We start from the raw sequence: 7,352 nt of genomic DNA, 5'->3' as shown, positions 1-7,352 counted from the left end.
ATTCAAGTGTGTACACTTCTATTTGTGCAGCATATTTACCTAGTGAGTCGCATTCTATTGGAGGAAGGATGTAAAGGGATTAAACACAAGAACTTTGGAGTCTGAGCTCCTGAGTTCAATTATGGCTCTGCACCATACTGGCTGTAACTTTGGGAAAGTTACTTAAAGATGCTCCTTTTTTTAGGGGGAAGGTGGGGTGGGGGAGGTAACTGGGGATTCAGTTCAGGGGCACTCAACCACTGAGCCACATTCCCCAGCCCTATTTTGTATTTTATTTAGAGACAGGGTCTCACTGAGATGCTTAGTGCCTCGCCATTGCTGAAACTGGCTTTGAACTTGAGATCCTCCTGTCTCAGCCTCCCTAGCTGCTGGGATTACAGGTGTGCACCACTGTGCCCGGCCCTCCATTCTTTTTCAACCCTCTAATTTCACCACATGCTAAGCCTTTCCTTAATGCCTTTGTCCAGGATAGAACTGATATCTTCTGGACTCTATGCAGAAGTCAGTCTTAGCATCTTTTTCCCTTTAGTGTGCTTATTCTTTTATATGTCTAGCTCCCCGGTAGGACAATAGTGCCAAAGAGGTGGACTATGGCTTATGCATCTTTATAACTCCAGTCTCTAGCACCATGCCCACCCTTGGTTGGTGTCCTATACATGTTTGTTGAATGAATGAATCATCACTGAATTTATTGTGCTAGCTGTTACCAGGCAATAGACTAAGTGCTTCAGCTATATTAACCTAATTAATCCTCTTTACAACCCTAAAGGTATAGGCTAATATTAGTGACATTTTACAGAAGAAATTAAGGTTCAGGGAGGTAAGAAACCCACTCAAGCCTCTACAGCCAAGAAGTAGTTGAGCTAGGATTTGAACCCAGGCTCTTGGGCTCCAAAGTCCTTGTTCTTGCCTTAGGCACAAAAGTGCTTCTCAAACTCCTTGCATGAGAATAACCTGGAGAATGTGTTAAAATACACATTCCAGTTTCCCTCTTGCACAGTTAATAGTTGTATTAGTCATCTAATGGTGCCTAATAAATTAATCCAAAATTAGAGACTTGAAACAACAAACACTTCTTACTTCAGGGTCCTGGTAGGTCGGGGGCTGCTTAACTGGGTTCTCTGGCTCAATCTTTGACAGGCTCCACTCTGGTTCCAGGGGCTATGGTCAGCTGAAGGCTTGCTTGATGGGGGAGGAACCAATGGCATATTGGCTGTTGGTAGACCTCGGATCCTCACTGGTCCTCAGCAGCAAACAAGTTTCTTGTCACCTGGGCATCCCCAAAAGGCTGTTCACAGCATAGAAGCTGGCTGCCCTCAAACAAGTGAGGGAGCACAACTGAGACTGCACCAAGCCTTTATGTAACTTCACCTCAAAAGTGATGTCCTGTGCCATTTGCCAAGTCCTAAAGACTTCCCACCAAAGTAAGTGGGGGGCGGTGTGACAAGCTCCCAAGAGACATTGACACTGACAGTGGAGGACCACACCCTGCACAGCACCAATCTACTATAAAGCCTAAGTCAGTGAATGAATGAATGAATGAATCAGCAAATCAAAAAAAAATTACTATGCTTAACTGGATCATGTGTTACCCTGGCTGTCCTCTGCACCTAAACACCATTTGATCCAGTTATCCATCCCACTTGCACCTTCAAGACTCCTGTCAGAAACTGCCAAGGAGACAGAACAGAGGAAACCAGGACTCTCCTTGGAATCTGATGGACTGACCTGAAGTAAGTCTTCAGGTGCTACTTCAGGTGCTCCTATAGGTCCCACCTCCAGGTGCTCCACAACCTTTCCCTGATAGCCAAAAACCTCGCCTCATGAGTCACAGACTCACAGAGCAGAGAGGGATGATTTTGACAGAGTCTCTTTCCCATTCCTTGCTCTTCAGAAGACACAATAAGAAGAATGGATTTGAACTCCACCAGGGTCTTTAAGAGACTGACCAAATTAAAGCAAGTTTTATCTTCCTCCTAAATTAAACAGGACGCTGAAACCAGCTCTCCCTTGGAGCAGCTCCTGGGAACTGGCTTCCTCCCTAGGGCTGTGTTGGACCCCCATTGCCTGGCGGGAGGGGACAGCTGGGAAGCCTGGTCCCAGCTCTCCCTGGCAGTCCAGCAGGCTGCTGGGCACACTCTTCCCCTTCTCTGACTGGAAGGAAGAGTATTTGCTGGAGCTGAGCAGCTGCTCAGGGTACAGGGAGACCAACAAACGAGACTAAATATATGTTATTAATGTACATTGGTGTGTCAAGAAAAATTCTATACCCTTGTTCTCCACTTAGGTATTTAAAAAAAAAAGGGGGACAACACTCCTTATCCAACCTCCTTGGACCTCTGGACTCTTGGCCCCTAAATGAAGAATCCAGTTGCAGTCTACTTCATTTGTTTCCCCACACTCTTAAAATAAATGCCCCTTTGCCACATTGTGACATCTTCTAGGACCTTCTACATGCCCCACTACACATGCCCAGGTCTCTGAACCTCTTGGTACCCCAGCTTCCTCAGGGTGGCACTCAGGGTATCTTGGTGACATGGCCAGGGAAGAGTTTCTTTACAGTGCAGGTGAATTATCACTCTGTTAGTCTTTCCGTCTGAACCATAAATTGATATCCAGAAATCTCTAAATATATTACATGAGTGTGTATATAGCACAGCGTGTGTTTGTATATGAGCAAAGGCGTGACCCTAAATCAGATCGTGAACTTGATGTTGATAGGGATGTTACCATCGGGAAGCTGGCTTACTGATTTAAATATAGCACTGAAATTCTTCCCTTAATTGGAAAGAAAGTGGTTTGTACCACTTGGCCTGTTAATCTGAGGTGGGAAATTGATTTTCAAATTTATAAGTCTCCAGCTCCTAAAAATTCTCTTAGCCACAAATTTGGAACTGACCTCCCTCCCCAGCTGTCACCTTCCTTCCCTTCAAGTCTGTCTTTGCTTCTTCCCTCTTGGCCTCCCATGGGGACCCTGAGTTGTCCCACCTACGTGCCACAAATGGTTTGCATAAATTTCCTCTTAGTGAATGGCTAAATGAATAAAGTCATATCCTTAAGAAAAGCCAATTAAAATAAAAATAGAGCACATATATTATCTAAGCCAAGTCCTCCTTTAAGACATATTGGCTTATTGAATTCTGACTAAAAATGGGTCACTTTGGTGAGGGTTACTAATGTTGTAAAGAAATCGGGTTTGCTTGGAACGGAAACACCATTTGATCCAGTTATCCCACTCTTCAGTATATACCTAAAATCAACATACTGCAGTGACACAGCCACGTCAATGTTTACAGCAGCTCAATTCACAATCACTAAGCTATGGAACCAACCTAGAGAGATACCCTTCAACAGATGAATGGATAAAGAAAATGTGGTATATTCCACTGGAATATTACTGATCCATAAAGAAGAATGAAATGATGGCATTTGCTGGTAAATAGATGGAACAGGAGATGATCATGTTAAGTGAAATAAGCCAGCCCCCCAAAATCAAAGGCCCAATGTTTTCTCTGATATGCAGATGCTGAAACACAATAAGGGTGGGTGGTGGGGGAGGGAAGAATAGAAGTTCATTGGATTAGACAAAGGAAAATGAAGGGAAGGAAGGGGGAAGGGAATAGGAAAGACAGTAGAATGAGTCGGACATAACTTTCCCATGTTCATATATGAATATGTGACCAGTGTAACTCCTCATCATGTACAGCCACATGAATGGGAAGTTATACTCCATGTATGCATACTATGTCAAGACACATTCTGCTGTCATATATATCTAAAAAGAACAAATAAAAAAATTAAAACAAAATTTTAAAAAAGAAATCTGTTTTGAATGGAAGACCTCCATGTGAAGTGGGTCGCACCTGGTGCACCCACCCCTGTGCCTTGCCCATGCCTAGGCAGTAATGCTGTCACCTCTTCTTCCATTGTTGATCAAAGTAATGTAATAGTACACACTACACCTAGTACATTTCCTGGTTCTGCACTTTGCTACTCTTAGAAGCATTTTTCCCCACTTTGGATTCAACCCAGGGGCACTTAGCCACTTCTTATTTTTATTTTTTTTTTATTCTGAGACAGGTTTTCATTAAATTGTTTAGGTCCTCACTAAATTGCTGAGGCTGGCTTTGAACTTGCGCTCCTCCTGCCTCAGCCTCCCAAGCCAATAGGATTACAGGCATACATCACCGAGCCTGGCTTAAAACTTTCTTTTAAAAATTATATGTAACACAACAACATAATAGAAATCTCAGAAGGAACATTAACTTCCTGAGGACCCAGGTGATTTAGCCCAGTTCTCAATACACAATAAGCGCCCATTAAATAAATATGTGGTGAATGAATGAAGCAGTGATCGAATCCTTCTAATAACAATGTAATACAATGTGATGTAAGTTGGATTTGGGTAGGGGAAAGTTTGGGAAAGGAAAAGAAAATTTTAAGTTGAAAGCTTGGAAACAAATACTACCTGAAAATTAATCAGCCTGATAAATCATCTTTGAAATATACAGGCCAAAAGGAAAAATGGACATTTCTTTACAATAAATTCACTCTCATTTGTATTTCAGGGTTGCTTGTAATCAGTAAAGGGAGGCACACATTTAGGATTGCTATATTATTCTGTGAGCCCATTTGCCTTATTCTCAATAGGTTTACTTCTGACTGGAACTAATTTTCAAAGCTAAATCCTTCACCTGTGTATGCAATTTATTTGGCTCCAGGAGAGGTCATTAGCTTTCCCAGGGTGATGTCCCTGCAGTCACAAAGCAGCCCCATGACCAAGAAACCAACACCAAGTCCTGCATTGTAGCATCTCCTAACTCAGCCTGGCCTGGCCTCCTGAAGAGGAAAGGCTTGGAGGCCAGTGCCAAAGCCCAAGGCTATACGCGTCTCCTCTGCTTCACAGCCAATGTCATCAATAAAGTGTCCCCTACTGTAGATCTCTTAAAATAAAGGCTTCTTTTGGAGACAAGAACAGATGAAACTTACTACAAAACTATAATGTCAAAGAAAATCATTTTTACCCTTTAGAAGTTGTAACTATTGTTTTCTTCCAATAACCCAGAAAATCCTAGTGATCAGCAGCATGGATACCACCTGTGAGCAACAGAGAAAAGGTCATCTTCTCCTGCTTTCTCCTCCAACTGCAGGGATGCGTCCAGCCAAGCATAGTGTGAATAAAACATCATTAGTGGAAGGCATCTATGTTTCCTTAGAGTTCTTGTCTTCCTGCAGAGATGACTTTCAGTGTCTGCAGGCAAACATGAAATGATACATTTGTTAGTTTCTAATTTGATGACTTAAATGGTTATAAAGAGCAAACTGTAAAAAACAGATTAACAAAATATGATGATAAAAGAAAATCGAATTTTCTTTTCTCTGGCTGGCTCACGAAACATTTCCCAACTAAAAGTGGCCTAACTGGTGGTCTAGAGACAGGCACTGGTTACCGTGTTAGGTCATCACCATCACTAAGAATCCAGGGTTTTAGCATACTACAAGGACACAGCTACATCAATGTTTATAGCAGCACAATTCACAATAGCTAAATTGTGGATCCAACCTAAATGCCCCTCAGTAGCTGAATAGATAAAACTTTGGTATATTTATACAATGGAATATTACTCAGCATTAAAAGAGAATAAAATCATGGCATTTTCAGGTAAATGGGTGGAGTTGGAGAATATAATGCTAATTGAAGTTAGCTCATACCAAAAAAACAAATATCAAAAGTCTTCTCTGATATAAGGATGCAGATTCATAACAGGGATAGGGACAGGAAGCATGGGAGGAATAGACAAACTTTAGATAGGGCAAAGGAGAGGCAGGGAAAGGGGGGTATGGGTGTAGGAAAGATGGTGGAATGAGATGGAGATCATTACTCTAAGTACATGTATAAAAACGTTAATGGTGTGACTTTGTGTTCAACCAGAGACATGAAAAATTGTGCTTTATTTGTGTAATATGAATTGAAATGCATTCTTCTGACATATATAACTAATAAGAATAAAATAAAAAAATTAAAAAAGAGAATCCAGGGTTTTGATGATTTCCTGTTTCCCAATTCTTTTTATTTTTATTTGTTTATTTTTTTTGGTACTGGGAATTGAACTCAGGGGCACTCTGCTGAGAGCCACAGCCAAGTCTGTATGGCCCCTGGCATTTTGCCAACAGTATTGATTGACAGGCAAGGCGTTAATATCCGCCTCTGCCGCTACTTTTGAGTTCTAGCGCTAATTTTGAGTTCTCGCGCTATTTTTAGTTCTCACGGGGATTCCCCGAGAGTTCCCATTGGTTGGCGAAGTGCAGGAGGAGGGTTTTCCCGGAGAGATTTTCCGGCTGGGGGTTCCTGGAGGAGCCTCGTGGCTTTTCGGGAGGATTCCCCAGGAGTGTGTGTGAGGTTTTTTCTTGCAGTAGAAAAATAAAATTTGTTCCTGCTTTAGTGGCTCGTGATTTGTGCCCAGCCAGACTGCGGCATTTGGCGGCCCGGACGGGGAACGTCTGAAGCTTCGGGGTAAGTGAAATTGCTTACCCCTAAGGGAAGGCAAGAGAATGGGTGACCATTTTAAAAAACAATATGTTCTTGCTTTGATTTGTTTTGGTTTTGTTTCAAGCTGCCTATCCCTAGAATTTTCTCAGGCAGACTGGGAAAAATGGTTGGCTCAAGGTTTGAAGTTGTTTTCCCCTGAGGAAGAGATAGAAATAGACCACAAATGCACATGTCCAGAAAATAGGAAAATTGATACAACGATTTTTTGTTCCATTTTTGTTTCATTCTGTTTCGGTCTTGTTTTGTGTTATCTTTTTGGGTTGCGTTATCTTTGTAACAGATTAGAAATTAGTAAAAAACAAACTGAAAGAGTGTTAAATAAATTGTTAGAGGTTCAAACCATGGAGAAAGACAATTTAGATCAAGCAAAAGAGAAGGTCTCTCAAGCTAGTCAGACAGAGGAAGAAAATTTAAAGGAAGAAAGCTTAGAGGAGAAACAGCTATCAGGGGGGAAGCAACAACAGGAGGCTGCTACTAACACCGATCTATCACCAGAGGGCGTAATTCAGCCAACAGCTCCACCTATGGAGATAGCTGAGCGGCCCTCAACCCCCTCAACCCCCGTAGTTGATAGATGGGATCCTGAGACAGGACCTCAAAGATTAGCATGCCCTGTACTTGAGCAGGCAGGAGGGCAGCGAATTCACCGTGAGTTAGAGTTCAAAACAGTGAAGCAATTAAAGGAGGCTGTAACAACCTATGGTCCTCATGCACCCTTCACTGTAAGCATGGTCGAATCCATTACTAACTTGGACATGACTCCAGCAGATTGGGCTAGCATGTGTAGATCTGTGCTAAATGG

This window comes from Urocitellus parryii, chromosome 7, assembly GCF_045843805.1.
Source record: "Urocitellus parryii isolate mUroPar1 chromosome 7, mUroPar1.hap1, whole genome shotgun sequence".
NCBI lineage: Eukaryota > Metazoa > Chordata > Mammalia > Rodentia > Sciuridae > Urocitellus > Urocitellus parryii.
This window is presented reverse-complemented; position numbering follows the sequence as displayed.